Source organism: Canis lupus, chromosome 23 (genome assembly GCF_048164855.1).
Source record: "Canis lupus baileyi chromosome 23, mCanLup2.hap1, whole genome shotgun sequence".
NCBI classification, from domain to species: domain Eukaryota; kingdom Metazoa; phylum Chordata; class Mammalia; order Carnivora; family Canidae; genus Canis; species Canis lupus.
This window is the reverse complement of record NC_132860.1, coordinates 41,853,365-41,877,416: the sequence shown is the minus strand read 5'-3', so window position 1 is coordinate 41,877,416 and position 24,052 is coordinate 41,853,365. Positions and strand designations below refer to the sequence as shown.

Genomic DNA, 24,052 nt, shown 5'->3' with positions numbered 1-24,052 from the left:
TCAAAGGCAGACACTCAACCACTGAGCCACCCAGGTGCCCCCCGAAATATTCCTAGTAACAGCAGAATCTAACATTCAGTCTTATGGGTCTCCATTGTAATTTTTACCTCAGACTTTGGTAAAAATTTATATATAAGCTTTGTGCAGATGTACTCGAGAAAAAGTATTGAAAAGGGACTATATCCCACATCACAGTGGCACATGTCAAAGAAGAAAGCAGCTGAGAGGAAAAAAATTTGATTTCTAAATGGATTTTAGAGTCCATTAGGCATATAAGGTAAAGGACAGAAGAAACTGTGAGAATAAATTTCCACACAGATTTGCAGATACCATGAGAAAATATATTGACTTCCCAATCACCCAAGGTAGGGGTTTTTAAGAAAATTTCATTTAAATACCATAGGACATTGATAAATAAGAAATAAATATGACAATTAAGTGATTCCTGCAGTATCCTGTGTAAGTGATGTGTAAGTGATGACAGTGATTTGAATTAAAGTGTTTGTGGTAGAAATGGAGAATATTAGATGGGAACAGGGTTTCACTCTTGAAAGTAAAATCAGAAGTATGTGGCAATTATTTCGAAAATTTTTAAGGTATTTCCTCCCTTCCCCCAAACAGTGGGATAGACACTAATGCCATTTACTGAGACCAGAGAAGGGTAGAGGGAAATAAGTAGAATTAAAACAAGAGATCCGTTTTGCTGCGTTGGACTTGAAATGTATTTTAGATAACTTAATGGAGTTGTTGCTACCTCTCTGTTGATAATCACCTAAGAAAATAGTATATCTGAGGCACTTGGGTGGCTTAGTCGGTTAAGCGTCTGACTCTTGATTTCAGCTCAGATTATGATCTCAGGGTTGTTAGATCAAGCCTCACATCGGGCTCTGTGTTCAGTGAAGTCTGGTTGTCCCCTCCCCCTGTTTTTCCCCCTTTTCCCTCCCTCTCTCTCTCTCAAATAAATGAATAAATCCTAAGGCAGAGGCAGGGAGAATATAGTATATACGAAGAGCGTTAGTGAACATTGAATGGAGCCCTCATGTACTGCAACATTCAGAGGCCTAACAGAAAAGGAGAAGCAAGGACAAGAGACTAAAATGGAATAGCCAGTGAGAAGACTAAGTTAACCAGGATGTGATGAAAACAAAACAAGAGTATTTCAAGAATGTAGGAGTCTGCAAATATACAGATGCACTGAAACGCCAGAACACCTGCACCCCGATGTTTCTAGCAGCAATGGCCACAGTAGCCAAACCGTGGAAGGAGCCTCGGTGCCCATTGACAGATGAATGGATAAAGAAGATGTGGTCTACGTATACAATGGAATATTCCTCAGCCATTAGAAACTACAAATACCCACCATTTGCTTCGAGGTGGATGGAACTGGAGGGTATTATGCTGAGTGAAATAAGTCAATCTGAAAAGGACAAACATTATATGGTCTCATTTATTTGGGGAATATAAAAAATAGTGAAAGGGGATAAAAGGGAAAGGAGAGAAAATGAGTGAAAATATCAGTGGAGGTGACAAAACATGAGACACACCTAACTCTGGGAAACGAACAAAGGGTCATGGAAAGGGAAGTGGGGGGGGACTGGGTGACAGGCACTGAGGGGTCACTGGACGGGATGAGCACAGGGTGATACGCTATATGTTAGTGAAGTTGGAGTTGAACTCCAATAAAAAATATATTTAAAAAAAGAATGTAGGAGTCTGTTTGTCCCAAATGCTGTTGACAATTTGGCTAGGAGGAGAACAGGTAAGAATTCTTTGAATCAGATGTTTAGAAGTCAATAGTAACATTGACAATAGTATTTTTAGTATAATCTGAGTAGAGTATGTGCGAGAATTTGCTGTAGAATTACAGAAAAAAAAATCAGGAGTTTCAGAAGGAAATGAAATACATTGTTTAATATGAGACATACTAGAAAAAGTTTGTATGTTCCTAGAACTATTCTAGAATGAAGAGATAAATTACAGAGAGTATGTAATAACAGGAACTGTGCTTTAAAAAAATGTATAGTATCCTCCAATTGTCTTGCAAAGATCTACTTACCATTGAGGCATCTGCTCTTCCCCAGACATTGAGGTTCCTGGGTACTAAAGGTTTGTAGTTGGCTCAATAATACCTTGGTTGACATTTCTTGGAAAATAAGTCAGTTCTTTTATTTCTCCTATCATTTTCTTTTTTAAATTTTTTTATTTCAGAATAGTTTTAAATTTTCAGAAAACTTGAAAAGATAGTGTTTCTCATACTTCTCCTTTGTTTCCCCTTTTATTAACATCCACTATAGTATAGTACATTTTTCCCAGTTAAGGAACAAATATTGATATATTAGCTAAAGTCTGTGCTTTATCCAGATTTACTTGGTTTTTACCTAATGTCACTTTTCTGTTCCAGAAACATCACATCTCTTTAGGCTACCCTTGGCTGTTTCAGTATCTCAGAATAACCTTGTTTTTGATAACCTTATAGATTTGAGGAATACTGGTCAGATATTTTGGAGACTGTCCCTCAATTGGGACTTTTCTGATGCTTTTCCCATTATTAGACTGGGGTTATGCATTTTTTGAATGACCACAGAGGTAAAGTGCCAATCATATTACATCATATCAAGAAAATATTCCATTACTATTGATGTTATTATTATTTTTTAATGAGAGACAGCAGGGGGTGAGGAGGAGGAGCAGAGGAAGGGGACAAGCCCACTCCATGCTGAGCATAGAGCCCAACGCAGGGCTCCATCTCGCAACCTTGAGATCATAACCTGAGTGGAAACCAAGAGTCAGATGCTTAACTGACTGAGCCACCCAGGCACCCCTGTTGTTAATCTTAATCACATGACTGAGGTGGGGTTTGGCAAGATTCTCCATTATAATGGTCCTCTTTTTCCACTTTTGTATACTGTAATCTTTGGAAAGTTTTTATGCACAGCACACACTTAACTGTTATACCTCCTCAAATCAGAGTATCTACACAAATTACTTGGAATTCTTCTGCAAGAGATTAGTCCCCTCCCCTTTATTTCTTTACTTACTTCTTTATTCAATCATTTGTTTACCTCAATATAGGTTTACTGGTATTTGTATTGTACATGGAATTATAATTCAGTACAAAACCATTTACATTGTTGCTCAAGTTGCTCCAGCTTTTAGCCATGGGGAACTCTTTCAGTTGTCCCCTGTGTCTCTTGGACAGATCCCTATTATGGGGTGTTTGTTTATGAGTACTTTCTTATTTTTGGCACTAGAAAATGCTCTAGGCACATCTTGTAAATTTCCTCTGCCAGTCCTACAATCAGCCGGAGGTTTGCAGCCCGGGTTCTCTTATATTTGACAATGGTATAATAAACCAAGATCTGGGCAGTGGTATGCTCACTGGTACTGGGATGTTCTTCTTTTAGATTCTGTCAGCTGTCAGAACAGAGAAATATATGTGTATATACTAAACCATGTATATTTAAATATATATATTTAAATTTCAAATCCCAATTATTCACTCTGGGTATATAGTGAAGTCATGATGCTTATATATTATGTCTGTTTCCTGTGACTATCCTAATATAGGATTTTGTTGTCGTTGCTGTAGATTCTTTGAGATTGTCTACATAGACAGTCAAGTCATCCATGAATACAATTTTGCATGTAATTTCTTTCTAATGTGTATACCATCTATTTCCTTATCTTGTTATATTGCACTAGCTAGAACTTTCAATGTGATGTTGAATAGAACATCACAATCCTTCTCTCGGTTCACCTAACCAGAAATTTATCAGTTTTATTGACCTTTTTAAAGAAGCAGCTTTGGTTTTTATTTTCTCTGTTTTTCTGGTTTCAATTTCATCAATTTCTACTCCATTTTTTAAATTATTTCTACTGCTTTCTTCTATAAATATAAATTGCTCTTTTATTTTACTCTGGTTTCTTAGATGAGCAAGCTGGAGTTATTAATTTTATATATTTCTTTGTTCCGAAATCAAAACAGTATAACTTAATGGTTGGCTTTTCCCCATTCCTTTATTTTTTGAAAAAAATTTATTGTTTGAGAGAGATAAAAAGAGAGAGAGAGAGCATGTGCTTGTGCACAAGTCAGGAGAGGGTCAGTGGGAGAGAGGGAAGCAGACTCCCCACTGATTGCAGGGCCTGAAACGGGGCTGGACTTGGGGCTCAATATGGGGCTCAATCCCAGTACCCTGAGATCATGACCTGAGTGGAATTCAGACACCTAACTGACTGAGACACCCACATGTCCCATCTTTATTTTTAATTTACTTTTATAGTCTTACTTTAAAAGAAGAACTTTTGTATACTACATATAGTTGGGTTTTGTACTTTGATCCATCTAACAATTTCTGTCATTTAATTGATGTGTTTAGACCACATTTACTTTGAAATAGATATTGATATAATTGGTTCAATATCAACTATGTTAGCAACTGTTTTCTATTTGTTGACAGAGGTTTGTTTCTCTGAGCATTTTATGTAATTTTACATATCTCCAAAGTGGCTGCACTAGTTTGCATTCCCATCAACAGTGCATGAGGTTTCCCCTTTCTCCATATCTTCGCCAACATCTGCTGTTTCTTGTGTTGTTAATTTTAGCCATTCTGACTCGTGTTAGGTGGTATCTCATTGTGGCTTTGATTTGTACTTCCCTGATCATGTATGATGTTGAGTATCCTTCATGTGTCTGTTAGCCATCTGGAAGTCTCCTTTAGAGAGATGTTTGTTCATGTCTTCTGCCCATTTCTTTTTTTTTTTTTTTTAAGATTTTATTTATTTATTCCTGCGAGACAGAGAGAGAGAGAGAGAGAGAGAGAGACAGGCAGAGGGAGAAGCAGGCTCCATGGGGGGAGCCCGATGGGGACTCGATCCCATGCCTCTGGGATCACTCCCTGAGCCAAAGGCAGACACTCAACTGCTGTCCATTTCTTAATTGGGTTGTTTATTCTTTGCATGTTGAGTTTGATAAGTTCTTTATAGATTTTGGATACTAGCCCTTTATCAGGTACTTCATATTTGCATATATCTTCTCCCATTCTGTAGACTACTTTTTAGTTTTGTTGATTGTTTCCCTTACTGTGCAGAAGCTTTTTATCTTGATGAAGTCCCAGTGGTTCATTTTTGCTTTTGTTTCTATTGCCTCTGAAGATATGTCTTATAAGAAGTTGCTGTGGCCAAGGTTAAAAAGGTAGCTGCCTGCGTTCTCCTCTAGGATATTGATGGTGTTCTGTCTCACACTTAGATCTTTCATACACTTTGAATTTACTTTTATGTATGTTGTAAGAAAGCTTTCCAATTTCATTCTTTTTTGCGTGTAGCTTCCCAGTTTTTCCAACACCACTAGACCACTAGTTGAAGACACTGTCTTTTTTTCATTGGATATTCTTTCCTGCTTTGACAAAGTTGGCCATATAGTTGTGGGTCCATTTCTGGGCTTTCTGTTCTGTTCCATTGAACTGTGTGTCTCTTTTTGTGCCAGTACCATACTTTCTTGATTACTACAGTTTTGTAATATAGCTTCAAGTCTGAAATTGTTTTTTGGGGGGAATAACACACCCTTTTAATGTTTTTAAATATTTTTAAGGTTTAAAAAGTGTTTAAAGTTTGTAATTCTTAGTAGGAAAACATTATCTGAATAAATATCCTAATGGCAAACCACTGTAGAATGTTTCAGTTGCATGTGGGGCAGAGGGGTAGGGATTCTCTTTCACAGCACCCCAGCTTTCTTCTTGAGAAGGTCAGAGGTACACTGGTTTGTATTATTGCAACATCCATTAAGTGATCAAAGTTGCTTTTCCTTCAGCAGGGGCTTTATTTGTCAGAAGGGCATTATGCTTGACCTCCAAATTTGGCTGACAATTTACTGAGGAGATTCATAACCTTTGGGTTGCTCTGATATTGTGACATATTTGCTGGGTTCTGGGCTACATCCTGGAAGGCCACCATAACTTCTGGATCCTGCATGGCTGCAAGAACCTCTGGGTCACTAAGAATTTCATTGAGCCCAGGCATTCCTGCCATTCCAGGCATCCCCCTTGGCATTCCAGGCATTCCTCCAGGAAAATTACTAGGCATTCTCCCCAGAAAGCCACCTGGGAAAGAGCCATACTGAGCTCCTGATTGTCATCTGGCTTCTTCCTCCCTCTGGGCTCTTTCATGTTTTTCCTGAGCTTTCTTAACCCTTCCTATTCTTTCTTTGATCTCTCGCTCTTCACATTTTTGTTCATACTTCTTCTGATGTTCAGCAATTTTGTGGGCCCTCGGTTGAACTTCTTTCAGCATTGCACTAGCATCTTCATCATAATCCAGTTTACAAGCAAGGGCAAGATCATGTGCTGCTTCTTCCCAATGACCCAGAAGTCTGTGTGCTTTCCCTCGCCACTTGTAAGGCTGAGCTGAATCAGGATTTATTTCAATAGCTCTTGTCACAGTCTCGAATGGCAGCATTTGGCTTCTGTAATTTGATGAAGACACTGGCTCTCTTGGCATACAAAATGGCTAAGCGAGGATTCAGTTTGATGGCATCTGTGAACAAGTCAATGGCTTTCTGTAGTTCACCATCATTTAGGGCATCAATGGCAGCCACTTTTTTCGTCATTTGCCTGATCCATCATTTCCTAGGTTATCTCTACATGTTCATCTCCCATTTGTTGAGGGGCATCAGTATCTGGTTCAGTTACACTTTCATTGTCAATTTCTAGATCACTTTCCTCACTTGAGGGTTCCTCTCTTTATGTTTTCCTCCGCCTTCTTACTGTTATTTCTTCGTTGATATGGTCTTCTGATTTAATTTTATGAGTAGCAGGTGGTATTTCACCCCCCATGCTCTCCACCCACTCCCTCAGGAAGCCATTTCCTCGGTGTGCAGAACTCTCGGATCCTGCTTACACATTTTCACGAAGGCCCGAAGCTCGCTCACTTTGCGGGGTCCCTGATCCAGAGGCGCTGGCAGGGGGCAGGGGGCAGGTGGCAGGTGGCAGGGGGCAGGGACAGGTGGCAGGCGGCGGGCGGCAGGCGCAGCTGAGCTTGCAGCCGATTCCAGGCGCGGGGACTAGCTCAGCGTGACCGTGTGGAAGGGGGCTCGAGTCTGGAATTGTGATGCCTCCAGCTTTGCTTAACCACATTTTTAAATTTCTATTACAATGTTTTTTTATTTCTAGTATTTCCTTTTGATTCTTAGGTTTTCCACATGCCTACTTATATTACTCAGCTTATTCATACATGTTGTTTACTTGTTCTGTTGAAGCTCTTAATATATTACTCATACTTATGTAATTCTTTTATTTCATTCCAAGCCTGTGTCATGTCTTGAGTCTGGTTCTGATGCTGGCTCTCTCTCTTCAGGCTGTTTTTCTTTTAACTTTTTGCATGTCTGTAATTTTGTTGTTGAAAGCTACTGGGGTAACTAGGCCTCTAGTGTGAGGATTTATGGTAAACTGACTAATAGTGGGACTTTGTTTAATGTTTGTCAAAGCCACAAGTGCCAGAGGCTTTGAATCCTTGTCTCCATGTTTGTGTCTCCCCTCTTGACTTTGGGGTTCTCTGTGAACTCCTCCTCAAAGAGTATCTTGTAGAGCTTTCAGCAGTGATCCACTATTATTACACTGCAGCTCTCTTGGAATGGTGGTTAAGTCTCAGGGAGAGGATCATTCTATTATGTTATGATTAAATATCAGTCCTCCAGCAGGCCTGTGTCTCTGGTCTGTGAGCTTCATGAGTGTTTCTTTTTATATAGCTTTCCAAACTCTTTAGGGAGTCAGGAAGGCTAGCACAGGCTAAAGTGAGACAAATGTATTTAACCCACTGTAACAGGGTTCTGGGAGTCTTTCCCCCTGGAGAGTAGGCCTTTGTTATGGAGAAGGTTCTAAACACATTTCATAAGAATTTCTCTTTTCTTCCCTTGCCAGAGCCACAAAGGGATCTTTCTCACATCTTCACCACAAGAACCTGGTGTGGATCCTAGAAGTATAGTCCATTAAAGTGCAGGGACCCCCTTTTAACTGCTGACTCTCACACTGGTCCACAATCAACCACAAAATTACCAATCAAGTGTTCATATCAGTTTATGGCTCTAGAAGCTTCTCCCATGGGTAATAAGATCTTGGCTGGGACTCCCTGAATTCACCTGTCTCTCAGGATTTCAGCGTGGCAGTTTGTATTGCAAATTTCATTGTCTGCTGTATCCAAGAAAAATTATTGATTCTTGGTTTGTCTAGTTCTTTCTTACTATAAGGATAAGAATAACAATTTCCAAGCTCCTTATATATCAGAGCTGAAAACAGAAGTCAGTTGCTTTGTGTTTAATTTATCAATTCATACCTGTCCTGTTTTTTCTGTCATCTAGGTCTTTTCAAATGAATAACCTGAGCTTTATCTAAGACTTCAGTGCCTGAGTGATACTGCTGTTAAGTGCTACTCTTCCGTGGAGTTATTTAAATTTTACCATGGCACAGAAGCATATGTAATATGAACAACAGATTTGGTTTTAGAAGACCTGACTCTAGCCCTTGATGGCTGTGTGACTTTGGGTGTTAGGATTATTAAATGGATCAGGTAGGGTATATGCTTAATCAATGCTTGATTTTATTAGTGTTATTTAGAAATATTTCTTAAGCTTTTAAATTATGTATTGTTAGTAATAAAATTATCATTTAAAATCTAAGTACGTGATTTATTTTTTTAATGTTTTATTTATTCATTTTTGAGAGACACAGAGAGAGAGGCAAAGACACCGGCAGAGGGAGAAGCAGGTTCCACGCAGGGAGCCCGATGTGGGACTCGATCCCAGGACCCCGGGATCACGACCTGAAAAGGCAGATGCTCAACCAATGAGCCACCCAGGCACCCCAAAGTACTTGATTTCTGTACGAGAGAATTCTAGATTTTTTAGGGCAGATCAGAGAAATATTTTCCAGCTGATAGTCATATAAAAATACTTTTAAATTTTTACCAAGTAGGTTACTCCTATTCACAACGTATTTAAGAGTAGTTAAGAGTTATCAAACATTGAAAGCTTAGGGCCTACTTGGGTCTGAATCCTTTGTTCTTTTGTTTGTTTTGTTTTTATAGGTGAAATCCTAAGAAACCAGGTCTTATTTTTCATTCATTCACTAATTTGTGTGTCCATTCACTCATTGCATATATTTATGGAGCTTGAACATGTTCCAGTCATGTGACTGGTATTGGAGATAAAGAGTAAATGACTTAAAGCTTCTCTACTCGAGGTGTTCAAATTGTGTTTGAGAACAGCTATATGAAGCAACAATTACATTAGATTGAGGAAAATTTTGTTAACAATAGGGCTATGAAACAAAATAAATCAAATTGTGAGAGAATGCTCTAAAGTTTAGACTTGATCATGTATACCTAGCATTAAGCCAAAGGATAATTTTTTAAAAAGGGAAGTGCATGATGAGATTTTTTATACTATATTTCTGCAACTGAGCAAAGGATTCCAAATAGAAAGATACTGCAATAATATAAGTGAGAGGTTTAAAAAGCCTGCATACGATAATGTAAATAAGATGAATTTGGGAGTTCTTCAGGAAATGGAATTGATAGAGGCACGTGGGCAGTTTAGTTGGTTAAGCATCTGGCTCTTGGTTTTGGCTCAGGTCATGATCTCAGGATAAGGATCTGTCCTCAGTGCAGAGTTCACTTGTGAGTAACCTCCGCCCCCCTTCCCTTTGCCCCTCCCCCCCAGTTCATGTGCACACTCCTGCACCTGCTCTCTCTTAAATAAATATATGAATAAAATATTTAAAAATAAAAGGAAAATGGAATTGATAAATGATTTCTGAAGATAAGTGATAGAAAGGCTTGTACCAGATTTCTCCCTCCTTTAATTCACTGAATGGTTAAAACTGAAAGCAGTAACTAGGACTCAAGCATATTCTGTGAGGGCGTCAAGTATAAAGAGGACTTTTTTGGCCACTAAACGCAGTGTAGTGGAAAAAGAGAATTGATCTGAATAAACAAAATTGTATGTATAAACGGTGGAATTGTATGTGCAAACAGAAGACCAGAAAAGGGGAGCATAGTTCAATGTAGATTTTTAAAATTATATTTTGTTCAATCCCACAGTGCAATGACAAATTCAATTGATTCTAATTCTGAATGGGAATTTCTGGGTTTTGAGGGTCAGATTAAAAAGGAGAATTTTTTTTAAAGTCAAAGACATCTTATGGGAGTACAGTATTCACATGAAATGTCATTGACAAAAGAAAATCTGGAAAAATTGTAAGAGTCAAAACTGGAAAAGAGAAAGATCAATAATGATTATTATAATAGCATACACTTAAACATGAACAAGGGACTTTTCTAAGGGCTTTACAAATATTACATCATTTAATCTTTGCAACAATCCTGTTAGGTAGACAGTGTTATTTTTCCCATTTGCCAGAGAGGAATGAGACACAGAGAGCTTAAGGAACTTACCCAACTTCACATAATTGATGAGTAGTACAACTGAGTTTTAAGCTCAAGCCATTTATTCTGATTATATTATACTACCTCCCAGATTATGACACTATAAAAGTTTTTTTTTTCTTTAGTGATCTGAATCTTTAACATTAATATAAGCTTTTGGGAAAATCAAAACCTTTGAATATTTTTTAAAGTTGACAGCTTTTGTAGTCATGATGGAGAGTCAAATGTGAAGGTATTGATGACATTTTCTATTATACATTTTTAGAATTGCACAAACATACAAATATTACTTAATTCATTTTTGTTCTAATTATGATAATTTCTGAGTGCTTACTATGGATCATAAAATATTCTAAGTGCTAAATATATTAACCCATGTCACTCTCATAACCACCCTGAAAGATAATGCCATTGTTATCCTCATTTTACAGAGGCACGGAGAGGTTGTCACCCAGGTAGTAAGGAGTTGAGATTTGAATCCAGGCTGTTTGACTTCATTTCCTGATACTTCTAAGCTATTTGGCTTTCACTATAAATTTATAGAAATTCTGGAGTGGCTAGGTCCCTCATATGGCTAAGAATCCAACTTTTGATTTCAACTTAGGTCATGATATCAGAGTTGTGAGACCCAGCCCCACGTTGGGCTCTTGTTGAGTGTGGAGCCTGCTTGGAATTCTCTCTCCCTCTGCTCCTCCCCTACTCCCCTGCTCATGCTCTCTCTCTCTCTCTCTCTCTCTAAAAAAAAAAAAAAAAAAAAAATCCACCCATTTTTCTGATCTTAATTATTTTTTATTGTGAGACTTATTATAACATGAATTCACTGCAGTTTTAGATGACAGGAGTTTTCTCCATCGGTTTGAGACTTGTCAGTATTATTATAATACAATAAAGGTAAAGTTATCCCAAACATCCACTAGCATTAGCAAAATTCTGTTTATTTACCACGATGAAAATGATTTGAGTTAGTGATATTTTTCTCATTACTTCATTGTACATATATAATTTCTTCATAATGTTTTTAGCTAGTCATTATTATTTATGGGCTTGTGATACTCTTACTTTGGGAACTAGACCTTTGAGATAGAACTGGCAAGATTATAGTTCATGACGGAATTGAATATATCATTAAGTTATAGTTCTTTAGAAAATAAATGTATTGTTCTTACCACTTAACCATGATTTGACCCTAGTTAACTCAAACATTGAAACTTTGAATGATTAGTGACTAAATGCTGAAGGATTTATTTATTTATTTATTTATTTATTTATTTATTTATTTATTTATGTAATCTCTACACCCAATCTGAGGCTCAAATTCATGACCCCAAGATCAAGAGCTGCATGCTCTTCTGACTAAACCACCAAGGTGACCCAAGGCTGAAGTATTTAGACACCATGTATAGGCTTCATATATATATATATGAAATATATAAATATATTTATATATTTATATTTTTACTCATACAGATATTCACCCATATTTGACACACTTACAAATATACAATGATGTATGCATGTGTATATATTTAATATCTAATGTGCTGTAGTGTGATATATGTATTTCAAAGCTTTGATTTCTTTCTTCAAAGTTCTATGCTATAATGGCAATGTGTACATAAATGATGTGAAAAGACAGACTCTTCCCTTTCTCTATACATACCTGGTATTTAAATATTTGGTGTATTGCTAAGTACCTTTATCTTCCTAAAACAAGAAATTCTGGGAGATTACACTGCAGTGTAATATAGGCTTAAAGAAAATGAGAAAATTTTGAATAAAAATATTTATCTTCCTGAACATTCTTTTCTGAAATCAAAAAGGTGACATAAGGTAATACAACCTCTAATTGGAAAGCCTTCAACTTATATAAGTATGGTATGTCTTATCTTCAAAATGAGAAGCCAACTTCTTTTCTGGACAAGATAGAGCAAAAGGAATAGGATTTACCTAGCCCCTGTAACAACCAAGAGGAAAAACAAACAAAATATGAAGAAATAGTTTCCAAACATTGTATGGTAGGCATCAAAGGACAGGGATCTCTGAAAGAGGGAAAACCAATGAAGTGAGCCCTATCATAATTCCAACTTACTGCCTAGAAAGTGAATTCAGACATCTGTTTAGAGAGGAGAGCCGAAACAGCATATACGTCTGCCAGAGTGAAGGAAAGAGAGCCTGGAATCCATGGATAGTAAGAGATCACAGAGTGAAGTGTTCAGGAAGGAGAGAGCTGCCAAAATAGAGCACTCTAGAGATCACAAGACCCCTACATACATACCTTAAGTTTTCGGCTCACTACTTGTATCAGTGCATGTATACAAGACCAGGAATAGAAACACCCAAAAACATCAGAGAATAAAATCCCTGGAGCTCACAAAGGGCCATAAATAGTCATATTCCTACTAGCCAATGTGAAATGCATACTAATTCATCATTACCAGGCAATTAATCACCAGGGTATTTGCCTCAAAGTGGGACAAAATTAGCCCTAAGATAAATGCTGTTTTGGTTTCACTTAACAAAACATATGATTAAAACTTTAAAGGATTAAACTGTTTCCATGTAGCTTAACTATATACCAGAAAAAGGCTCAATAAATGAAATTTATAAAAAGTCTAGTATTCAACTGGTAAAATTCACAGTTTATCACATATAATAAAAATTACTAGGCATGCAAAGAGACCCAGAAGATAGTAAAAAGACCCAAATCTAACTTCTTGAGATAAAAAAAATATGTCTGACTTAAAACTATTATTCTTGATGGAAATAAAAGCAGACTAAATGTTCAAAAGAATAGTGAATTTGAAGACAGTAATAAAAACTATAATTATCCCCTAAACATCATGGCGGTTAGGGGCACCAACCTTTCACAGTGAAAAATCTCTGTATGACTTTTGACTTCCTCCAAATTTAACCACTTAAATCCTACTGTTGATCAGAATTCTTACCAATAACATAGTTGACCAACATCTGTTTTATATATTATACTCTTATAATAAAGTAAGTTAGAGAAAAGACAATGCTGTTAAGAAAATTACAAGGCAAATACATTTATAGTACTGTACTGTATTTATAAAAAATAAATACATATATGAGTGGACCTGCTCAGTTCAAGCCCATGTTGTTCAAGAGTCAACTATATTTAAAATAAATATAAGGAGGGAAAGAGTCTGAAAAATAAAATAAACAACATCAGTGAATTTTGGATCAACTTCAAGCAGTATAAAATAAGTGTAATTTGAATCCAAAAGTAGGGAGGGCAATGGATTTTGAGAAGATATTTTAGGGAATACTTCTTGAATTTTTCCAAATTTGATGAAACTATAAACCCATAGAAGTGCAATGAATCCCAATAATAAGGAAAATAATATAAAGAAAAACAAACCAAGGCAGTTCATTGAGTTGATTAAACCAGCTTAATTAAATTAAGTTGATTTAACCTAAGAAACAATCTGAGAAGAGATTACACAGGATGACAAAGATAAGAATGATAGATTTCTTTATGGAGACATAAAAGGCAGAAGAGGAGTGTCATCTTTGAACTCTGAAGGAAAAAAAATCAATCTGATATTCTATATTCATCAATCATATCTTTCAAAGATGAAAGTGGAATAAAGACTTTTAAAAAACTGTTTTTGTTATGTCTCCCCAAAACTTCTCTTTTCATTAAGGTGCCTCTGAAAAAGAGCCATTTCAGTTTTTCTCCTTGATTTTTAAAAATATCTTTATTGCAATGTAATGTATATACCATAAAATCCACCCATTTAAAGTGTACAATTAAATGGTTTTAGTATATTTACAGAGTTGTACAAACATCATTACAATCTAAGTTTAGAGCTTTTTCTGACCCCCTTCCAAAACCTCATTTCCCAGTCCCCTAACCAGCCCCCTAGGCAGTCCCTAAGTGATTTCTTTCTCTATATATTTGATCACTGTGGACATGTCATATAAAAGGAATCAAAACACATGGTCTTTTGTGACTGGCTTTTTTAACTTAGCATGATGACTTCAAGGTTAATACATGTATTATTACTTCATTCCTTTTTATTGCAAAGTAATATATCATTATATGGGTGTAACACATAATACAATGAATAAATACATATTCAATGGACATTTGGCTTATTTCCCCTCTTTAGCTATTTTGAATAATCCTGTAGGAATATCTGTGTATGAGCTTTTGGGTGGCTATATGTTGTCATTTCAGTTAAGTATATGTCTAAGAGTTTGTGCAGTGGTTTTATCATGAAAGGATGTTGTATTTTGTTCCATGGTGCTTTTGGTCATATCCAAGAAATCATTGTCAAATCCATTATTGTAAAGCTGTCCCCCCATAATTGCTTTGTTTCTTTCATTTATAATGTTGAGTCATTTTTTTTCTTGGTTAGTCTAGCTAAAGATTTGTCAATTCTGCTTATTTTTTTCAAAAAGTCATCTTTTAGTTTTATTAGTTTTTTATGGCTTTTCTAGTCTCAATATCATTTACTTCTACTCTGATGTTTGTTATTGCCTTCCTTCTGCTAATATTGGGCTTTTTTTTCTTTTTCTAGTTTTGAGATATAATTTTTTTGTAATCTATTTATTCATGAGATACACAGAGAGAGAGAGAGAGAGAGGCAGAGACATAAGCAGAGGGAGAAGCAGGCTCCCTGTGGGGGAACCTGATGTGAGACTCGAGCTCAGATCCTGGGATCACAACCTGAGCCAAAGGCAGATGTGTAACTGCTGAGCCATCCAAGCATCTCTAGTTTTGACATATAAAGTTAGGTTGTTTGAAATCTTTCATTTTTCATAATGTAGGTATTTATCACTATAAACTTCCTATAAATGCTTTAGGTGCATCCCATAAGTTTTAATATGTTGTTTTTCCATTCATTCTTATTTGTCTCAAAATAGTTTGGATTACCATTTTGATTTATTCTCTCACCTACTGGTTGTTCAAGAGACTATGTGTGTGTGTGTGTTTTTAATTGGAGTGTAATTGGCATATAATATTAAATTAGTTTCAGGTTTGCAACATAGTGATTTAACAATTATATGCACTACAAAATGCTCATTATGATAACTATATTACAACATTATTGACTGTATTCTTTATACTGTACTTTCCATCCCAATGACATATTTTATCATTAGAAGTTTGTACCTCTTAATCCCCTTCACCCATTTTGCTCATCTCCCCACCCCCTTCCCTTTGGCAACCACCAGTTTGTTCTCTATAATTATGTATGTATTTCTCTCTTTGTGGTTGTTGTTGTTGTCATTTGTTTTTTAAGATTCTACATGTAGGTGAGCTCTTATGGTATTTGTCTTTGTCTGGCTTATATCACTTAGCATAATACCCTCTAGGTCTGTCTATGTTGTCACAATGTCAAAATCTTTCTTTTCTATGACTGAATAATAGTCCATGATGTATATATGTCACATCTTCTTTATTCACTCATGCATCAATAGACACTACCCATTTCCATATCTTAGCTTTTGTAAATAATGGTGCAATAAACATAGTGAATATATCATTTTTAAATTACTATTTCGGGCAGCCCAGGTGGCTCAGTGACTTAGCACCACCTTCAGTCCCGGGTGTGGTCCTGGAAACCTGGGATGGAGTTCCACGTCAGGCTCCCTGCATGGAATGGAGCCTGCTTCTCCCTCTGCCTGTGTCTGTCCCTCCCTCTCTCTCTTTCTCTCTCTCTCTCTCTCTCTGTCTCTCATGAATAAATAAATAATTTTTTTAAAAAATAAATTAATATTTAATTTTCTTCAGGTAAATACCCAGAGGTGGAACTACTGGATCACATGGTACTTCTATTTTTAGTTTTTTAAAGAACCTCCATACTATTTCCCTCAGTGGTTGCATCAATTTATACTTTTACAAACAGTGCGTCTGGGTCCCCTTTTCTCGACTTCTTTGTTAACACTTATTATTTTTTTAATCTTTTTGATACTAGCCATTTTAACAGGTGTGAAGTGATATCTCATTGGCACGGTTTTGATTTTCATTTCCCTAATGATTACTTATAACCTTATTAAGTTATTTACAACCTTACCAGTTTGATGTCCTTTCAGGAGTTTTGTGGTTTCATGTTTTTACATGGAGGTTTTTACTCCATTTGGAGTTTATTTTTGTGTATATTAGAAAGCGATTTATTTTAATTCTTTTGCATGTAGCCGTCCAGTTTTTCCAACACAGTTTATTGAAAACTATCTCTTGTATATTTATGCTTTCTTTGTTGTAGATTAATTGAACATATGTATATGGGATTTTTTTCTGAGCTCTCAGTTCTGTTCCATTGATCATTGTGTCTGTATTTTTGTGTGTGCTGTGTGTTGTTTAATTTCCATATATTTGTGAATTTTTCCATTTTCATCCCTTTATTGATTTGCAGTTTTATGTCACATGGTCAGAAAAGATACTTGATATAATTTTAATCTTTTTAAATTTATTAAGACTAGCCTGTGGTCCAACATATGATCAATCCTCAAGAATTTTCTGTTTATACTTGAGAAGAATATATATTCTGGTGCTGTTGGAATGAATGTCTGTGGGCTGCCCGGGTGGCTCAGCGGTTTAGCGCCACCTTCAGCCCAGGGTGTGATCCTGGAGACCCAGGATTGAGTCCCAAGTCGGGCTCCCTCCATGGAGCCTGCTTCTCCCTCTGCCTGTATCTCTGCCTCTCTCTGTGTCTCTCATGAATAAATAAATAAAATTTTATTTTTTAAAAAGGAATGAATGTATATGTTTTATATGTCCTTTTTGTGTATAGTGTTATTCAAGTTCTATGTTTCCTTATTAATTTTCTGTCTAGATGACTTATCTAATGTTGAAAGTAGAAAGTCTACTACTATTATTGTATTGCTGTCTATTTTCCCTTCCAGCTCTATTAATTTTTGTTTTAATATTTAGGTGTACCAATGTTGGGTGCATATATATTTTCAATTCTCATATCCTCTTGAGGAATTGGCTCATTCATCACTATGTGATGACCTTCTATGTCTCTTGTGACTGATTTTGACTGAAAGTCTATTTTATCTGGTATATGAATAGCTACTTCTAGTCTCTTTTGGTTACTATTTACATGAGACATCTTTTTCCCATCCCTTCATTTTCAGTCCATATATGTCCTTTAGGCTAAAGTGCCTCTCTTGTGGCCAGCATATTGCTAAATATTGTTTTTTATCCATCAACCACTCTGTCTTCAGTGGAAAATTTAATCCACTTGCATTTAAAATAACTATTAATAGATAAGAAATTACTATTTCCATTTCCTCAATTGTTTTCTGACTTTTTATAGTTCTTTTGTTTCTTGCTTCCTTATTAGCCATCTTCCTTTATGATTTATTTTTTATAGTGGCACATTTTAATTCCTCTCTCTTTATCTTTTGTGTATCTACTATAGGTTGTGTGTGTGTGTATGTGTGTCTGTTTACCATGAGGCTTACATACAAGCTTATAATAGTCTAAGTTAATAACAACTTACCTTCAATTGCACACAAAAACTCTATACTTTTTCTACTCTTCCCCACATTTTGTCAGCAAAATAATTTACATATTTTTGTATTTTGCATCGATTAACAAATGATTGTATCTATAGTTCTATTTAATACTATTCTCTTCTAACTTTTATGCCATGGATAAAATGATTTATATACCACTGTTAGAGTATTAGAGTATTCTGATTTTGACTATATATTTACCTTTACCATTGAGTTTTATTCTTTCATAAACAATCAAATGAGGCTTTAGCCTTGCTCACATGGATTGGCATTGTTTGCAGATCTGTAACTGGGATTCCTGGGCATGGACCTGTCTCCCCACACGGCCTTCCTTCGACTTGAACTCCATTAAGTTTCACAGTTTCCAATCTGGGTCCCAAAATTCCCACAAAGACACATTTTTTTCAATGGATGGTTGCCAAAATATTGTGGCTGGGGGTATTATGAGTGGGGGACCTTTTATTCTGTCATCTTACTGACATCATTCCTCCATAATTACTTTAAATATAGCTTTCAGAGTACCCATATAAGAAGAGAACACTAGATTTGATTTTTTTTTAGTAGAGAACTGTTCTACATCTTCCCTTCAAGAAATCCAATTTAAATGCAAAAACCTTAAATATATCAAAATTAGAAGAACAGAAAAAATAAAACAGAAAAACACCAATCAAAATAAAACTGGATTTCAGATCAAAGAATATTACCAGAGATAAAGAGGGTCAGTTCACAATGATAAAGTGGTCAATTCATTAAGTGGACATACCAATCTTAAACATTTACATATCTAATAACAAAACTCTAAATCAAAAATGACAGAATTACAAGAAGAAATAGACAAATCCAGTTATACAACAGAGCATCAAGATATATAAAGTAAAAAATTATATAAATAAAAAGAGAAATAAAAATATCTACAACTCCAATTGGAAATTTCAATAGCCTTCTTTTTTTTTAAATTTATTTATTCAAGAAAGACACAGAGAAAGAGGCAGAGACATAGGCAGAGGGAGAAGCATGCTCCATGCAGGGATCCTGATGTGGGAGTTGATCCCAGGACCCTGGGACCATGCCCTGAGCTGAAGGCAGATGCTCAACCAGTGAGCCACCCAGGTGTCCCAATAGCCTTCTTATAGTAATGAGTAGATGTAGGATAACACTAAAGATATAGATTAGTTGAGAAACATTATCAATCAAATTAACCTACTTGATATTTATAGTTTCTTTCCCCCAACAAATGCAAAATGATTATTTTTTTTCAGGTATATCCAGAGAATTTACCATTATAAATTATATCCTGGGTCATAAAATAAGAGTCAACTAACTTAAAAGATTTAGTATTGTACAAAATATATCACAGATCAAAAAGGAAATTATCTCTTTGGCCTAAGTTAGGTAAAGGTGAGTTTCTGTCACTTGCACCCAAAAAATTCTGGAATAATAAAGTGCCACCCATGGTGTCTCTGAGCTGTGATTGCAACATAGGCTTATTATTTCTTAGGAGCTTACATCTCACTGTGACTACAGATGTTTGATAGTATTATTTAGTTTTCTTACATTGATCTTCCCATCTCAACTTCAGTTTTTTTCTTTTTGTTTTTCAAGTTTTTTAATATTTACTGCTTTTAACAATATTTTACCCACAGTTCAATGTGGAGAGAATTAGGAGAATACCTTTCTCAGTGTTGTGGTGCTAGAAGTCATATAACTATCATTTTTAACTAATCTCATAATATTCCCTCTATCTCACATCCTGAAAGAAGAAAGCAGGTATTGCATAACCTAATTGTTCCAAATTTGTAGAATAATAAACTTCATGCTTGAATGAATTGAATTAAACCTATAGATCTTCCATAGAAATGGTCAGACATACACACACAGCAACACATAATTTTCAGAATTTCATGGATTCCAAGTCAAGAATCTCTCTTATTAGCAGAAAGGTCTCATTCTAATTCAAAATGATTTTATCATCCATTATTGTATTTTTATATTTTATTTATTTTGACAAAATATAATACCAAAACTACTAGGAATTAAGAAATACTTTAATATTTTTATTGTAATGTTTACATAACACCTACATAAATTTTCAAAATACTAAAAGTCTAAGTCCACACTGTTTTGTTTATTCACCTGTTGGTCTTACAAGGTACATACATAGATTCTCTGCTGTAACCAAGTGGCTTTACCAGACATCACTGTGGTAAAATGAGCCACTGAATCACTGGTGTATACCTCTTTCAGATTCCTCTTATGTTTCTAAAATACTGAGTTACAGAATACAGAAGCCTTTCTAACCATCATGCTTCTCATTATAAAATGAAACCTGACACCTTCATTGGGCATCATGAAAAAGAAAAGCCAGATAGGATTAGCTGAACATTGTGAACAACTGTATATGCAAATAATGATGATCACTATGTATGCCAGGCTTCAATATAAAAGAGGAAAATTACAATAAAAATAGTCTTTTCCCATTTTCATATGTTTTCAGTAAGATTTGCTCATTTGACTCACAACAGCCCTATGAAGAATGTAGAGAGTTAATATTATTATTGTTGTTATATTTAAAAAGTAACAGTGATCCAAAAGAGACAATTAGCTCCCACTGTAGTTATGCAGCTATGATTTGCTCATATAAGCCCTAGTCATAAACCCTCACATTTGAAACAAAAAGCATTTATAAATCTAAATTTTATTTGCTAGTACATAGATGGCATAAAGAATTGTTCAAAAAAAGCCCAAACAGAATTTAGAACATAGAGATCCTTAGATTATTCTTAAAATGATAAATAAAGCAAATGCTCTTGGTAGAAAAGCATATAGACACAATTTTTTTATCAAATAAACTGTCTCTGCTAAGCTATCTGTCTTTTTACTATCACTTGCAGTGAGGGAGTCTTGGCACATCTGAGAAATCATAAAATAAATCCACAAATATAAAATTTAATGAGAAATCAAATAACATAAACCAATCTCATAAAAAACGAATGAGGAAATGAAATAAAAAAACAGTCAGGAAAAAAATTTGACTTTAGTACTCTTGATGGTTTGCCAGTTCACAGCCTCCTATAAAAAATCACTATTATTAATGGATACAGGAGCAAAATATCTGGAGAATGGAAGGAGAGATTGCCACAGTTATTATTTTTGCTGAGTTGATTATATAATTTATGACAAGAAGTATATGGAAATACCAGCATCATCACGTAAAGATTGACCAGATTTTCAATTATTTTTGTATTTTTCATTACTGAAAATAAAATGCAATGTAGTAATGATACAAATTCTGACTGAAAGGATGTTTCATGTGATATACCAGAGAAGCCTCTAGATAGCAGTCAGATAGCTTGGGCGTTTATCTCAACTTTTCAGCTGATTAGCCCTGGTGTGATCTCAGCAAGGTCATTTCACCTTTCTGGCCCTGTCTTTCCTTATCTAAATGAAGAAGCTTATACTAATAAACCAAACACACCAAGTAAAAAAATTAGAAGGCAAAATATGAAAAGTTCCTTAAAGAAGTACTTCAAAGAAATATAGTACAAGTTTTGATTGTATGTGAGAGTAATGAGGTAACAATAGTGATGAATATTTATTCAGCGAATCTTTATTGAGAAACTACCATGCTATCTGTGTTAGGGACTAGAGAATATCATCAGATAATCTGAAAAGGGAAAGATATAAAAATACATGTATATGCAATTTACAGAATATTCATTCAGTTTACAACATGGAAATAAATATTGTTATGTCATTTTAAAGTATGGCTCTGACTACATGAGCACTAGAAATTTTGTCCTCATCACAAAAGCAGTTATTATCTCTTTCCAAACTTAAAAATATTCTTAGAAGAAGTATCTGAGATACTGAGACATAGCCCTTATTAACATATTTCCAAAAAGTTATTAATGTGATTCTATATATACCCAGACAATTAAAAGTCAAATAATATTAAAAGTCTTCCAATGAATAGCAGTCATGAGCTCCAGCTAGAACTTCCTATCACCCAAGTTTTGATCTTTTGAGACAGTCACTTTTAACACATTTAATTTGTTTCTGAAATTTATTTCCACATATCTAGATAATAAGATTCGTGGTATTTATTGATTTATCAGTATATTATATATTGATTTTATTTCATTTTACATCAGGATTTAAGTATTTTATACTCACCTTCCCCATCCTTCTTTTTTTCCATACATTGTTGGTTTGCTTTTCTATAGCCACAAAAAATTATAAAACTTAGTGTCTCAAAAAGCACAACTTTAACATTTCACTTTTCTGTGAGTCAAAATCTGGTAGATCAGCTAGTTTCTTTGCTCTGGTTCTCAAGACATCAAATCAAGATTTGGTGAGCCCGGGCTCCCATCTGGAGCCTCTTGAGAAACCATTCCTAGGCTCTTTCAGGTGGTTTATACACTCAGCTTATTCAGCTGTAATCTGAGGTCATCATTTCTTTCTTGGATGTCAGCTGGAGGTGTTCTTAACTTCTAAATGCTTTTCTCCGGTCCTTTCACACCGCCCCCTACATCTCAGAACCAGAAAAACAAAGGTGTGAATATTAGGAGGTGGGAGCTATCCTGGGTTACCATGGAAGCTGTCTGCCATAGGCTACCATCCAGCCTCCAGTGATTTACCATCTTCCCACATGCAAAAGATTTACACGCTCCCAAAGTTCTTTACAGGCCCGCCCCCTTAGAACATTCCTCAAAGTCTGTGATCTTGTCATATAGATCACATCCACATTCAGATGAGGTTTCTGGGTATAACCCATTAAGTACAGCTCTTAGGAGACAATACCCCTCCACTGTGGATCTGTGAAACTAAAGAAAAAATATATCTTTCTAACACACCCAATAAATGTTAGAGAAGCAGAGGATAAAAGTTATTGTTTTTCCCCCCTCTGGTCAAAAATAGAGAAATATAAGGTCGAAAAGGAGTCACAGGTCCATACCAGTTCTGGCATCCAGCCAGCAAACTCCAGCCGTAGTTCCTTGATTAGGTTTGGAAGTCTGGGAATAATTCTTCCCGGCTTCTAGCTCTGTTTGGGCCATCGGTAGTGCCCTCTGAGCCATACTTCCTTTTTAAATGAAAGATGGTATGTGTTTGCAAGGAATTTTATCAGCCTATTCGCTTCCAGTACAATTTGGGGGCTTCAGGATCTTTCTGCACTTTGCACCCTTTCTGTCCAAGTGGCCAGTTTTTGCTGAAATAAAGTTCTCAGAAATTCTGTACGTCTCCCACAGATGTCATTGAGGTTTACTCCATTAGACAAAAGCCATACCTACAATTTTTCTAGGTATTGTCTCTATTTTGGACTTCTGCTGGGATGGCTGAAGAACAGTGCCCCAAAGCTTGCTCAGGGTGCTATCATTTGATTGAGAGGATCTGGGAGATACACACTCAATCTTATGAAAGAGCCCTTTATGTGACAATTCTGACCTTTTTATCTTTTTTAAGGTTTTCATAAAATGCTGTGCAGTTAACATCCTGGCCTTTCCTTTAGAGCATGCTTCCCTAACAGCAAATTTCTTTGTGTTGGCATCTTTCACCATCTGGAGAAACTGAAAATTTTCAAAACTATTGACTCCTATTTCCTTTTTTGTTTAATAGTCTTCCCTCTACTTACCCTAAGCATCGAGGAGAAACCAGGTATTTCCTTCAACAACGTCCGTGGAAATCTCCTTTGCTATATAACCAAATATATCCCGATTAAATGTCCTGATTTTCATATAACTGCAGGAGATAATGTTGCTAAGCTTTCTGCTACCATATAACAAGGATTTCCCCCATACCTTAAATTTCTAATAATCTATCCCTCACTTCCTTCTGAGCCTCCCCCCCCCCAACACACACACACACACACACACACACACACACACACACACATTGCATTTCCTTTAAGTCTAGATTTCTACTAGAAATCTGGTCAGAGCAATTTAGGCTTTCCAGTATGCTCTCCCAAATTCTTCGGGCCTCAGTTCATCACTTGGTTCCAAAATCATTCACATTTCTAGGGCTTTGTACCATAGCACCTCACTTCTGATACCAAAATCTGTTATTTTTTTTAATCTTGGTGCATAGCAAATTATCACAAACTTAGGGACTTTAAGCAACACGCATTTAT

General features: G+C 35.7%; 1 long non-coding RNA gene and 1 pseudogene across 1 annotated transcript in view; one reads left to right on the top strand and one right to left on the bottom strand.

The window, feature by feature from the left end:
- Window positions 1-24,052, top strand: part of LOC140615145 (uncharacterized) — an 82,998-nt gene that overhangs the window by 4,531 nt on the left and 54,415 nt on the right. The window lies entirely within an intron of this gene.
- LOC140614600 (hsc70-interacting protein pseudogene) lies at window positions 5,824-22,979 on the bottom strand (annotated as a pseudogene).